General features: G+C 46.5%; 1 protein-coding gene across 18 annotated transcripts in view; it reads right to left on the bottom strand.

Moving 5' to 3' along the window:
* Window positions 1–15,028, bottom strand: part of HMG20A (high mobility group 20A) — a 177,249-nt gene that overhangs the window by 59,289 nt on the left and 102,932 nt on the right. For 3 of the 18 annotated variants that reach the window (XR_015275896.1, XM_023934250.2, XM_086849402.1), the window contains one exon: window positions 10,116–14,508. The exons of 10 other annotated variants lie outside the window; for them this stretch is intronic. The gene's annotated coding sequence lies outside the window, so the exon portion shown is untranslated. Of the gene's footprint in view, window positions 1–10,115; window positions 14,509–15,028 lie in introns of those variants that run through there. 5 more of the 18 variants (XR_015275897.1, XR_015275891.1, XM_086849401.1 and 2 more) reach the window with 3 other exon arrangements.

The raw sequence follows: 15,028 nt of genomic DNA, 5'->3' as shown, positions 1-15,028 counted from the left end.
TTATGGCATCATTTGACCCTTTCTAACATCCATTGATTTTTGAACTACCCTTTACGACAACGCTTTAGATCCCTTTGGTCTAAATTACTAAACATCAGTGCCCAGGGCAAAACATGGGAACAAATAAAGCAACAGGGAAAAGTCTATTCAGTAACTGTGACTTCCTTAGTGCTTTTGGCATTCTCCCTCCTTTGCTGCCCCTCAGCCTCCTCTGTGTGGGCACCCTAGGGATCCTCCTTCTCTCCCAGCAGCCAGAGGCACCTCACCCTGCTCCTGCTGTGCTCTGGGGGCAGGCAGGGTGGTGCCTCCTATGGCACACCTGGCAGTAGGTGCTGAGCCCACCTGGCTCCAGCTCAGATTCTCCAGCTCTGCACTTCCCCCAGGCACTGTCACTCTCAGGTTTTGTCTTTTACCACCTGTCTCCAAACTCACACTGCTGGAAGTCACATCTGGAAGAAGCTCCTGGCCAAACCTTGCTAAGGAAGCCTAATAGGGCAGCTCAACAAGAGGTGAAGGCTTCTGCTTTTAATTTACTGGAGAAATTACTTTTTATTCCAGATTAATATGTTTTAATTTATTTCTGTTTTCCTGCGCTCAGCCCTGGTCCAGCAGTGACTGTCTCCTTGCCTCATACTTGCTACTTGTCCAAATGAAATACTGAGGTATATTGTCTACTATTATGGTAAAATACACAATATATCATACTGATGCATTCTGTGAGTATGACATAAAAATGACAAATATGCTCTGGCCAAACACTGAAATGTATTCATCCTGCATTAGTGCAAAATTAATATTAATACGCTAGAAAATGGCTTGGGTGATGAGGGTTTTGTGTCATATTAGAGAGGACACTTCATCCCTTCCTCATTTTTTAGACAGCATCAGCCCTTAGTGCTGACAGGAGCCCCAGGATATCTACCACAGGCATGTTTTCACAGACCTCCAGCCAGGACCACAGAGGATGAAATGCTTGGACACAACACAGACCTGAGACCCACAGAACAGTTTTAGAAGTCCAAAGTGATACCAAAATTAAAATGGTCCCAGCCTTCTCTGTGCTGCAAATGCTTCATGATTTATCCTTTCTATATTATCATCCTCTTCCTCAATGTCTTCAGTCACCGACCATGTCTAAAACCACCATGAGGGAGGAGTGGGATCCATCCCCACAGGTGGTGGGATCACTTAATCAAGTTTGGATTTGGCTGGATTCACCTGCTGAGTGCAAGTCTGTGTCAGATTTTCATAATTACTGCCCTCCTCTATGAGGTGTGGCAGAATAGCTGGTGAGTGCAATGCTGAAGATAATATACTTTACAATTGGGCCATTTAATTATTCCATTGTGTGATTTCCATAACCACAGACATATCTCTGCAAAATTATTGATCACGTACAACAAAATATACCAAGTGAAGAGGAAAGGCAGCGGTTTTAATGTATTAAACATAAAAAATTCTTTCCTCAACTCTCATCTGAAAGTCTCCAGCCCTGAAAGGGACTCCAGTTAAGGTCAGCATACCATGACTAATTGCCCTGCCAGTACCATATACACACATACTATATACATATTATATAAGCAAGACAAAGTGGGGAGAGGTGAGGGACATTTTCACCTTATATAACCAAATCTTGGGTAATGTTTTCTTGCACAATAGCTTAGTTTCTGCAGCTTTGCCAGATTTCCTGGAATCAACACCTCCCCCAAGCCAGGCTTTCCCAATGTCAGCAGCTGAGTGCAGCTCACCATGGCTTCATTTGCTGCCAGAGGATGAGCAATTCCAGGCCAGGTCTACCACATCCATTTCTCTCCCTCTGGCCAGGGCTTCAAGGGAAGATGAAACAAATAAGTGCTTTATCATTATGGGTACAAAACTGAAAAGCCAGGATGGCTCCAGAAACACAGACTTTCAACTCCACGGGCCCCCAGCACAGTCCCCTGTGTCCCCCTGCCCACAAACCCTCCCTCACAGCCACGAGTTACTGAGCAAAAAAGCCTCCTGAGCAGCCCCAAAGGAACAGTTTGTACCCTGCCTTTCATCTCCAGCGCACAGGCCTTTCTACAGCACCATCAATACAGGATGGAGGAGGAATCGTTAGATGCGGCAGTTCCATCAATATCTCTGAGAGGAACAGGTGACATGAAAAAAGGTGAACCTGAGACCTCTTCAGACTGGAGACAAAGAAATTACAAGGATCTTTTCTTCTCGATGGGTTAGCATTTTGGTTTATATCTATATCTATACCTAATTTATATACCTAGAAATGGAGCATCCATTTTTTCTTTGTAAATGGGAAGTGGAGGCTGAAAGCTACAACCTTTGCCTAGAAGACTAAATGGCCTTTGGAACAGGCTGATAAGTGATAAAAACAACCTGCAAAAGCATGTATCCTTGCATCATTTGAGATGACCTTTTAGAAGGGAGATACAGGGAAGAGGAAGAAAATGAACAGAGAAAAGGAAAAAATGCTGGGGGAAACAAAATTTTAAAACCAAACATCCGCTGTTGGCATTTGAAGCATCTGCTACTAGAACAAGAAAATAAAAATAAAAATAAAATGAGATTCGATATTTTATTTCCCCCATCAAACAATATATCCCAGCTAATGGCTGTAGAATAAAAATTTACCCAATGCAGGCTGTGAGAGAGGCAAGAGAGGAAGAGGAGAGAACAAGGTAGAGGGAGAGGAGAAAGGTTATTATAAATGTGTCAAGCTTGTTTATGGCCCTTTATCAGCAAGTGCAGTGGAAAGAGAGAGGCACTGTTAGTGCATTTTAAAAGTGTTTGGCAGCTTTGTTTGGGAATGTAAATAATCTTTATAGTCAGGAGCATTTATGTTTCATGGAACATGCAGGCACGTGCCACCTGTGCCAACAGATTTTTGAAGGACCTTCTGACAGCCCTGCTGGGCTCTGCCTCCTGGGTCTGTGACATGGATGCTTCATCTGAAGGTCTGAAACCACATATGAAGGAAAAGACCGCGCTGGAAATATCAAGGGACTGGGGGGAGGACTTGAAGATCATGGAAAACCCATCCATCAAGGTCAGATGCTGGGCTGGTTCACCTCATCCCAGAGCCAGGGGAGTCAGGTTCCACTTCAAGTGATGTTGCTACAAATCCGCAGGACAGCAGCTCTGATGCTCTGTGCAGAAGATCACAGCTCTGCCCAAATTGCAGTCTCCTGGGAGCAGGGTGCAGCAGTGGGAGAGGTCAGTCCATCAGAGGATCCGGTCACCCCTTCTGCTTCTCCTGGTTTCTACTACAATTAATGTGATAGGCAAATTGCTGCCATTTATTTACATGGAAAACATACAGGAATACCCATACCCTGAAGGGAGCTGGCATCTCATTTTTCATGGGCAGGATGGGGAGGGAGAGCCCCGAAGAGCAGCAGTGGCAGAGATAAACCAGGAGACTGCCATGAACATGGAGACAAAGGAGGACACCGTGGTGCCTCTCCCTGCTGCTGCAAGGGAGATTCACGCTCTGCAGATTAATTCTGAAGCAGTGTTTAACACATCTCCCTTTGGGGATGAAGGATTTGCCCTGCGTTTCAATGAGACATTCAAAATCACACTCATCACTCTCAGAAATGACTCTTAGTTAAATTGTCACCTCTCAAGCAGGAAGGCACAGCTGGGAGCTGCTCAGCCTGGTAAGAGAATGGGGCTGCAGGGACACGGCAGGGCTGGGCTGGCAGCAATTGTGAGCAGCAGCCCAAGGCCTTGAAACACAAAGTTGAGCAGCTTGAGTCAAGGACTTGAAGTACAGGCAGCTCATGGGGCTGGCAGGGAGCTGGGGGATGAAGGGGTGGGTGTGTGGCTGCCAGTATATTGAGCAGAGGAAACAAGAAACATCTGGAAATGGGTAACGGCCAGAGGGCAAGGTTTTCCTTCTTGTGTGGGAAATGCAGACTGGTCAAACAAAGCCTTCTCTTTCTCTGATCTCATCTTTTATGCCTTCACCTTTCCTGTTTCTTTCCTGCCTTTCCTAATAGACAGAAGGAACAAATTCAAAATTCAGAGGGAACATGCAGCTTTGCTGCTCTTGCGCATCCTGGACTCCCACAGCCAGCAGAGGAAAAGCAGAACAGACCATAAGGATCAGCAGATAAGTGATACCCAAAGACACAAATGTACCTTAGTGGCCTGCTCCAGTGTCCCACACACATAAAAAGGGTGAGATGAACAGCCTTGGGAATGTCTCTATCAGCACAGAAGGGCAGAGCAGATGCAGTGACCCCACTGGCTGTGCACTGCCCTTGCTGTAAATCCTCTTTGAGCTGCAGGGGTGGATCCAAGTCACAAGGCTGAGGTTCTCCATTCCAGTTCACCTGGCTGTGGGACAGTAATCAGAGCGATTCCTCTCCCACAAGTCTCCAGAACTGCCAACTGCTGAGTGAAGCTTCAATTGCTACTGGCCTGAGGACATCTGAACAAAAGTCCAAAAGCCCTTTTTTACCCTCTTATTGATCTTGAGAGTATTCACACCTGCTTTATGGAAAAATGTAACTGCATTAAATCGAAGATTTTGAAGGTGTGAATCCACTATAAGAGAAAAAGGTGGATTTTTATGAACTCAGCACACCAGCACTTTCCAGGAGGCCCTGGAATACTGTCAAACCTGAGTTCCCCTACTGATAAGGAGCCAGAAAATTCACTTTCCTGTGTGCAGCCAGGTACCTAGAAATTGTCATATAAAGGAATTTAAATGTAGATGTGTGATATTTACTGCAAAACACAACCTGTACGCAGACAGGGGAAGGAATGCTTGAGCAGGAGGAGTAAATGACTGTCGCAGGCAGAAAACCCACCGCAATTCATGCATCACACAAACGGTTGTATATATTAAAGCAATGAGGACAAAGGGTATTGATTTAGCACAAGTATCAAGAGTCCCAGGTGCTAAAACCTGAAGAAATACAAACTGTGCTGGGCAGAATAACAACAAAACGAAATGATAAAAGGATATGAGTGTTTGAAAGGACGCTTTGGACGGGCTATAAATTCTAATAATCCATATTTCTCGAAAGCAGCAGCTATTGACTCAAAAACAAAAGAGCAGGCATTGTAATGTAACAAATGTCAGACGGGATAGCAGCAGGAATTCAATTTGCTCTGGCCATATATCAACTTGAAACTTAATGTAATGGCACATAGTTAAAGCTGCACCCTCACTTAATGGCTATTACCAGTCCTGGGTGGGTTTTCCAGCAAGCATAAAGCAGTGAGTAATTGGCCCCACTCTGCCTGCATCACTGCTAATGAAAAAAACATGCTCAAGCCTGGCGGGATAAGGGGGGAGTGGGGAACCCTGGCAGAGGCAGGCAGCACTAGGGCTGCCAACAGCCTGCCCTGCCAGGATCCCTTGAAAGAATTTCAGGAGAGACCTCCTGGACTTCAGCTGACCAGCACTGCTTTTGTAAAGGGGTCAGATCCTCGAGGCTGACATCCTTGTTAGCTTCCTAAATGAGCGGCGTTCGGCCTGCTGGAAGAAGAGCAGGAGAGACCCTGGCAGTGATCCCTCCCCTGGCCCTAAGCACGCAGTATTTCTGTCTGCAGTCGGCCAATTAGCGCCACCGTAATTACTTCTGTCTGTGACTGACTGCAAACCGTGGAGTTCACCGACACCAACAGTTACTGTGGCTGCTGGAGGGAGGAAGCAGAAGTGTCAGCATGGCTGAGAATGTGCTCTGACCGTAGGTTAGAGACAAGAGACACTGCATGACGGGGGAGGCAGTGGGGAAGAGGGAGGTGGGATGGATGTGGGACACAAACCTTTGTAGCAAGGAATTGTAGAATCGCAGAATAGTTTGGGTTGGAAGGCACCTTAAAGATCATCCAATTCCACCCCCCTGCTATGGTCAGGGACGCTTTCCACTAGATCAGCTTGCTTAGAGCTTCATCCAGCCGAGCCTTGGATGCTTCAAGGGATGGGGCATCCACAACTTCTCTGGGGAGCCTGTTCCTGTGCCTCACCATCCTCACAGGGAAGAATTTTTTCCTAATATCTAATCTAAACCTACACTCTCTTTTAGTTTTAATCCATTCCCCCTTGTCCTGTCACTGAAGGCTCTTATAACAAAGTCCCTCTCTGAGTTTCTTGGAGCTCCTTCAGGTACTTGAAGGCCACAATTAGGTCACCACTAAGTCTTCTCTTTTCCAGGCTGAACAATCCCAATTCTCTCAGCTTTTTCACATAGAAGAGGTGCTCCATCCCTCTGATCATGTACAGGCCTCCTCTGGAGTCACTCCAACAAATCGATGTCCTTCCTGTGCTGGGAACCCCAGTGTGAAACATCCAAAGCAATCGGGGAGGGCAAAGGTGTAAAATTGTCCTAATCACTCCACTGCAGATAGGCAGAGCCATTCCCAATAGGCACATTAGACTTTTAACCAAGAGTAAAGCTTGCAAAATGTTAACTTTCCAGGGAGATGCCACTCCAAATTTCAGGATGCAGTTTTGAAACAATCAAAAATAAATCAGCCCCTGGGAGAAAATCTCAGGTTTGTCAGTGAGCCTCACACACATGGCAGAAAGGAATTCTGGAAGGTCAGTGCTGTGTGAACCTCCCTGCAGCACAAACACAACTGATTTTATTCCGTATCATTAAATATGGAATTGCGGCCTTTGACTTTGCTCTTTCAATGCTTCTCAGGAGGCTATTTAAAATACCTTCCACAGCCTTTTATTAAAGCAATAAAATTACTCAGAGCTTGTGACTCTGCTCTGCCTCCTCACTTAACATGAACCATACCTGGAATTTGCCGAGATGCTCAAGGGTGGCACAGATTAGCCCAAGTAAAAGTTGGCAAGCAGTGCTTTGGGTGGTTTTCCTTGTGCTGCAATAGCATGAGGATTTGGAGGGGTTTCAGCACAGAAGAGATGCTGAGCTGTGGGAAGCACAAGCTCCCTGGGAGCCCAGCTGCTCTCCCCAAGAACATGAGGTGCCTATTTTGCTGAGAAGTTCCCAGCTTCTATCCCTGGGTGAGAACACAGCCCAAACACCACACTCCAACAGAGAACAAGGTCAGACAAGAGCCCAGCTCTGAGTTTACCCTTGCTCTTGGTGTTCAGTGCACACAGGAGGTCAGGAGCAGATTTTGGTGCTGGCCAGATGGCTGATGAGTGCAAAAGGAGCACTGGAAGCGGAGTGTGCTCATGGAAACCAGAACTTCGGAGTGAGAAGCTGAAAGGGATGTTGTACAAATCCATGGGCCAGATTAAATCTCGTCTTTAAGCCCCGAGTTCCAGTAACAGTATCTACTTTAATGCCCACAGGCTTTGCTTTCCTGAGTAATCTCAGCCATCAGTCTCCCGTGACTGACAACACCAGGAATGAATCTCTTTTTGAAGCTGACAAAACTCACTCTGATTTTCTCTTGAGCTCTATTTTTCCAAGACCAAGACAGAAGAAAGCAGCTCTGAAGCAATCACAGCCTATATTTACCCCCCAGATCTGCACTGATGCAGCAACAGCCACCAAGTGTGGCCAAGGCCAGTCTTGGCAAGACCCCAGACCACCTGCCAGAAGCAATCCTGTTCATTTTCTGTCCCCCAGGCCCCATCTCCACTGGAAGCCAAGGCTGTGTTGACACATTTTGGCTGATTCCCAGGGGACCTGGGGCAGGCTGCCTGGCAGAGAGGAGACCCCAGCCTGACTCACAACAAAACAGCTGGAAATATTCTGGGTGTCTGTTTACAGCCCCATAAAGATTTTATGCGGTGCATTTAGCCTCATGTCTCCGCATTCATCGTGTTAAATGCTGAACGTTTTACTTTAATACCACAGTCGCTACAAGCAGGAATACTTAACGTCAGTAAATAAGAAGTAATCACATTTTCCCAGTGAATGGATCAAAAATGGCCACTGGGAGAGTTAACCTTCTGAAGTCAAAAGCCAGGAGCTCTTGCTGGAGTTTCCAGCGAACTGTACACCCTGTGGGGCATCTCCAGGAAAATAAAATAATTAGAAAAATAATGGCATAAATAATAAAGCTTATGCATTTTTTTAATTGAGGAACTGGTCCGTAGATTGGGCACAGCACACTCATGCCCAAAAGCCAATATTATACATTCAAATGCAGGCAATGGAGGGAAAGAGGGACAGAAGCAGACGGACTAAGACTCTCTGCATTTGTGAATAAAATCTACCGGAAAAGCACATTAGAGCTCCTTGGAAACCAGAGCATTTCATGAAGAAACACACACACGCAGAAGAGGGGCTTCTCAAGTGAGCCCAGATTATCACAACACACTCTCAGGCACGGTTCCTGCAGATCTCTAACCAGCCCTGTCTGGGCTCTGGGCACACTTCTGTCTACCTGAGAGCTCCAGGCTCCAGCACCAGCCAAATTCCCCTGGATGCAACCACTCCTTCCTCGAGGTGGGCACATGGCCAGCTCGCAGCATCGTGCTGCAGCCTTGGGCCTACGCGTCCACTGCATGGAAGGGCTCAGTGTCTCATCAGATAACAGTGTGGCAGTAGATTAGCAATATCTTAATTATGTTTGAACTATCTCAATGGAAATGATGCTTAACAAGTCATCCTGATGAAGAAGGTCAAAACCTAACTGAATGTCTCATGGTTTTACCCTAACTCGCCTTGCCACATTGACAGGCTGCCCAGAGAGGCTGTGTGCCCCATTCCTGGAAGTGTCCAAGGTCAAGCTGGACAGGGCTTGGAGAAACCTGGTCTAGAGGAATGGGGGTTGGACTGGACAATCTTTAAAGTCCCTCCCATCCAAACCATTCTATGATAGGTTCACATTAGGTATCAATATGATTTTCTAAACACACCTCTCCTCTACTCCCTGCCTCTGAGCTTCTCTCTGTTTCAATCTTCTCATGTGAAATTGTGCCTTCCTTGTTTCTCTCCAACATTTTGTCGTTATTCTACCGACCAGAAGACCAGTTTAACTCATTTGCATCCCAATTTAGCCACACTCTCAATCTGTCACTCAACTGTCAGCAGTAATGTTAGGAAACAACACTTCAACACCTTTCACACCACATTGCTCCTAAATAAGCTCTCCTAAGTCTGAACTATTGGCTTCTGTTGGTACGTGGTTGCATCACTCTGGTCTAAAATATTGTCTTTGGCTATAGAAAAGACCCCCCTAAAGGGCTCTGATCTCCAGGTTACTCTTTCAGGGTTAGAGGTGGTGCTGATACCAGTAAGCTTAATGCACATTACTACAGAACTTCTTGCCCAGCAGATGAGAAGGGGAGGGTAGGCAGAGATGCTGCCTAGTAAAAGATAGTACATATCCTCATCCAAAACATCCTTCCCAGCTTGTTAGATTCTAAAAACACAAAGATACTTCTATAAAGCTTCATCAAGGCTGAAGCTGTCAGCTCCACTGAATTGTTCCAAAAAAACTTCACTGTGCAACTCTGGATGCACAGACTGAGATGGTTTATTCACAGCTATGTTCAACAGCTTTCCCAGTCACAGAGGGGCTGGGAATTAGGTTGTGGGGATAGAAGGTGGGAAGCTCATTTGCTTTCTACATCTCAGTATGTTTTTCTCTCTTGATAGGCTGTCTGCAGGAAAATGGCAACTTTGAAGTTGACAGCCAGGCACCAGCGCTGTCCCACAACTGGTGGGCCACCACAGAACATGACGAGATTTTCAATTTCCTTCAGCAATCAGAGAACTTCCAGAAGAGCCTTGATGAGAACACCTCAAGTCTACACAATGATCCACAAGGTCTCTAACTGCTGCCTGCACAACATCCCCCAGAATACCTTTCGTGTCTCCCTTTGAAGTTGTGACCTGATTACCATAAGCAACGTGCTGCAGATGTACCTCTGCAAGCCCAGAAGTACCAGGGGAAATGAATATATTAGTATTTATCATATTAATGCAGATCAAGCTGGGTATTTGTTCTGACATTTCAATAATAGCTTTTTCTATTTTTTTTTTTTAAGCAGCAGCTTATATTTTTTTCTCCTTTAAATAATTCATTGTTACATTAAACTTATTTTAAATTGGGGTCCTTTTTTGATCAAACTAAAACCTTATTTGGACAGCCAAAGGGGAAAAAAGGTATAAATGAAAATTCCCTCTTTTCTCTCCTCCATTCTTTCAGTCCTTCTTTTTCCTCTCTTGTTAAAATCTCTTAATCAAAGTGACAATCTGTCTTTCCCAGGAAGGAAGCTGGTGCCTTTGAACAGTGCTGCTCCGAGAGCTCTGTGCTTTGATGTGGGATTTAACTTCTGCCTTTAGCAATCTCCAGAGTCTGTGCATCATTCTCTGTGCCAGTGTGTGCCCATGGTGTGTTTTCATGTGCCCTTGTGCCCAGACACAGCCTGACCCACCCGTGTGGGCAACAAAAATCAATAAAATGTCAAGGGGAAACAGCAAATGCCACGAGCACACAGAAGAGTGATGTGACCCACGTGGAGTCACTGCTGAGCACAGCTCGGAGGGGACCTTGTTCTTTGCCTTCCCCCACAGTGACATCATCAAGCACTTCATCTGTTAACGTCAGTGCATACAGAACAGCCTGTGACAGGGCTGACATCCTGCACAAGGTCAGCTGTGTCCTGGGAGCCCTGTTCCTGCAGGTCACAGTCCTTGGGCCATGGCTACACCCCCCTCTGGGTGATGGGACACCATCTGGGGCTGTGGTGCTATCATGCTACTTGCTGTCCTTTCCCTTCCTTCCCTTGGCTGTGCTCCAGGTCGCCTCTGTTCTCATCACAGTCTCTCTTCTGCTTTGGAAATTGTTTCCCTCATCCTTTCTCTAGGTCCAGCTGACCTCAGTCTGGCTCTGGGGGACAGTGAGGACTTCACCTTGTGTCTTCTTTGAGGACACAGTACTATCAGCAGTTTTGACCTCAGGAAACACAAACCCAGGCTTGGGCCAATGGGCCACCTCAAGAGCTTGGACCCACCTTGTTTCCAAGGGTCACTACTGTCCTCACGCCTTGGTCACACATTCTGTTGTGGGATGAATGTCACAAAAAGCAAAACCAGAGCAGAACTGCTGCCATCTTCCCATTCCACAGGAGAAAAGCTCCCACTCTATCACATAAGGAAGCACCATCACCTGCTGCTATGAGCAGCTGCTACGAGCAGCTATTCATCACGTAATTCCCAAAGACCTCCACTCTACTCCTGGCAAGTGCCTTCTGGGATTTCACCCAGTCCTTCAGGGATCTCCTTTCTCATCAGTGCTGGTACCTTTGTCATCCTTAAGAGAAGTTCTTTGTCTGAGTCATTCAGAGCTCTTGGTTTTGCGTACACTGAAGATTTTACAGGTGCTTCTACCTGTCATCCCCAGTGGTTTTCTGTAGCAACAGGCCAAGTGCACAAATGCTTTACAAAATACTGAGCAACACAAACCTCAGAACTACAAATCTCCAAAGCAGCTTCAAGTCAGAGAAAACAAAACCTTGACAACAACAGAATTCACCACTGCCTCAAGTTTCTTGTATGAAAAGCCAATCTTTAGAGAAAAACTGGTATCAGTTCATAATGCCATCTATCAAGAGTCTCAGGGATTCCTGGAAGTTTAATGTTTCATGTTTTCCCCACTTTTCTCCTCCTTTAAAAGCTTATACACAAACACACACACACAGAATTTCCTTCTGCTTTTAGAACAAACACACATAAAAACACATACACAGGAACACATTCATTTTTTCAGCATCTTTTCTTTCTTTAATGTGTGTCCCATTCCTCACCTCTTCTAAGTAATAGTGGCATTCTTGTTGGAATTCTATCTGACATTTCTATAAGCTGTGGGGATAGCATGGCAGGAAATAAAACTGATCTTCTCCCTGCTTCCCTGCTCTGGGAACCTTCACTGAGACACTGCAAATTCCTGCATGGCTGGGAAAAGCTCACACCTTGCCCACAGTGACCAAAGAGGGAGATGCCAGAAGAGATCTATCCAATTTCCAGTGTCAGTACTGAAAACAATGGATTATAATCAAGACAGAAAATAATGATAGTTACAGAGTAGGAGTTCACAATTCCCCAGACTCCATCTAAGCAATTGCTGCCCCTTTTTGGTTTTTCACTGAGACTCTCTGGCCAATCTAGTCTCTGCTGCAGGCCTGCTTTTCTCATCTCCATGGTACTCTTAGGTTGATCTCCCTCTGTTCTGAGGATCTGTGTTCTCCTTGGCTTGGATCCTTTCAGTGCCCTCCCAAGGATATTATATCCCATTGAGTGTATATTGCTTCCAGAATCTTTTGTTCCCCCACTCCAGATCCCCTTCACTGAATATCTATTTTTATACATATTTGATCAGCCAAAACCAAGGGGTTTTTTCATATCTTTTTTTTAATATTCTTTCCATGGAGGAGTGAGGGAGTGCAGCAGTTGACAATAACCAAGGGAGTCTGGAGAGGTCAGTGATGGGCTGCTTGCATCCAGGGTTTGTGGTAAATGGACACAAGATAGTCTTGAGCTGGAGACCAAGGTCAGGCTGCTTGGGGAAGGAATCATAGAAGAGGAATAGAAGAGACAAAAAGTGAAAAGGCAGTGAATAGGAAGAATGTGACAGGGAATAGGAAGAACACGAGGAAGATGTTTTACATGGACAGAAAGCATTTGTTTCATGCGGACTGGGAAGCAGGGAGATCTCCAGGGAGGTTTCCTGGGAATTTGTTGCAACTAGAACAGAGGAAATTTCCATCCCCAACTTTTGTAATGTTTGATGTGGGAGGTAAAATCTGACAGAGGTACAGCTCTGAGCTAGAACTTTACCACTTCCCTGTCTGTCCTGACCACTATTACACGGACAGCTCAGTCTATCCCAATACACTTCACCTCTAAGCCCCTGCCTTCCAGAGGTACAGAGCATCCACCGCCCCCTGAGAATGCCCAGTCACACACTCAGATCACTGCACACAGCTTTGGGAGATGGGACACAAGATGAGGCTGTGCCAAATCTTGCTGCCAGCACCAAGCCCATTCCCCCGGTGCTGGCTCAAGTATGGACGATGCAGCTCTGCAGTGCACATGTGCTGCCCAAGAAAAGAGCCAGGAATAGCACCTTTCTGCAGAATCCTTTGCAGGCAAGCAAAGCAAAAGGGCAGGAGGAGCATTTCCAGGCACAGAACACCTGTGCAGAGAACCCTGCCAGTTCAAGGGCACCTCTTTTCCTGCTTGGTGCTGCTCTCTGAATCCAAGCTGGCTGCAGTTACTGTGCTGCACTCACCCGCCTTTCACATGCCGCTTGTCCCTCCTGAGATTTGCCACCAGCTTAATTGAGTGCACGTTGGAGAAGGTCCTCCCGCCCCTACCCTCATGCATACCCAATCAGGCCTCCTGATTATGCAAATTAAATACAGCAACATCATCACCACCAATACACACACCACCATCTTCCCCCCGCGCTTCTACCCCACCCCATTCCAGCATAAAAAAAAAAGGGGGGGGGGGGGGGGGGTGTGTGTGAAGAAAAGTAACAAACCCTTCATTCATAACCAGAAACATTAATTATATGTAATGATGGGCAGTCAACTCCCTGAAGCATTTGCATAATTACTAATGCTAATGGATTCAGAGTGCCTCTCTCCTCGTGGAGGAAATTTAATTGGAAAATGCATAAAAGCATGAGGAGGGAGGAGGGTGCTCTGAGTGGTCTGAAGTGGCACACGCAAAGCACGGGAGCTCTCTGGAAATGGAAACCTGGTCACTCCCTCCTGGCTCCTGTGGCCAACCTGCCTTTTCTTCCTTTGCCTATTCCAGCATCAACCCCATTTCTGGGGAGCAGGCACAGGAGAGATTGGGGAGTAGGATTAAAGAGCATCCAGGTTGGCCACCTTGATCCCAAGGGGATTATAAAAATAAGATTTAATGAAATTAGGAAATTCTCACTTAGATGCCTCAAAGACAAGGAGTAATAATGCATGCCACTTGCTTGGCAGGAGGATTCCTTGAACCCTCTGGCCCCACAAATCTCCAGTAGCTTTCTCTAGTCCCCTACATGTGCTGGTGGCTGCTGAGCTTCTCTGGGGCAGAACTTGCTGCTTTCTCCCCACCGCCTCCAGTTACACTGCCACAGGCCTCAGCTCCATTCCCAAGCAAAAGAAACCTCACAGCAACTGCAGCACAACAGCCAGAACCAGAAGCAGAATCAGAACCTCTCCATGCCCTCAGGGAACATCTTTTCCTCCTTCCTGGCTACCTAATTATGGCTAAAGGGGTGTAAAATCTGGGACTGGGCCACCTCCTATGGTCTTCTCACTCCCCAGACTCACTCCCACAGTCCTCCAGGCCAATGTGTCTTGTGGCCAGGATTTGGGAAGGGATGAACAAGAGTTCATGCAGCCATATGTTTGCTCTTCTACCTTTTCCTTGCATTTATTCCTATCTCTCTGGAGTTTGGCACTGGGTCTGGGCCTGTCCTGCAGACAGAACACAGGAGGTCCGCTGTGCACCCACTGCCCTTGATGGTCTCCTCAAGGGGCTGAGTTCCTGAATGGAGATAAGTTTTGCATTGCACTGTGAGCAGCTGGTGAGGCAGCAGATGGCTGGGAATCTGCAAAAGTTAAAAAAAAATAAAAAAATATTTAAAAGTGCCGCTGTCACAGCCCCAGGTATTGTTCACTCATTCCCAGTGCCACCAGACTCCGAGTGCATATCAAACAGGGTACGTGCCCTTTGAATCATCATCAGAGGCAACTGTGCAAAACAGTGACACAGGCACAGGAATGTCCCCAGCCAGGCCAAAGAGGACACACCATGACAATAACAAAGCTCTGCATCATCGCAGAGGGACAATCAAGCCTTCGTCTTGCCCCTCTGCCATCCTTCAGCAGTGGCGCAGCACCCTGGGGGACTGGACACCAGTCATTGCTTTATTGCACCATAAAGCACTGTGCACACCTTTGGCAGCGCATAAATAACAGTAATAATGTGGTCCCTTGAGCAAAGCAGCATTTCATCAGCAGGAAAATTGTCCTTTCTCTCCCTCTTAACGTTCCAGTGGGTACCGCTGGCAGTCCCTGGCTCTGGGAGGGGTTTGCACATCTGCTTTCCATTGCAGCCACCCGCAGTTC

This window comes from Cyanistes caeruleus, chromosome 13 (genome assembly GCF_971803275.1).
Source record: "Cyanistes caeruleus chromosome 13, bCyaCae1.hap1.1, whole genome shotgun sequence".
NCBI classification, from domain to species: domain Eukaryota; kingdom Metazoa; phylum Chordata; class Aves; order Passeriformes; family Paridae; genus Cyanistes; species Cyanistes caeruleus.
This window is presented reverse-complemented; position numbering and strand designations above follow the sequence as displayed.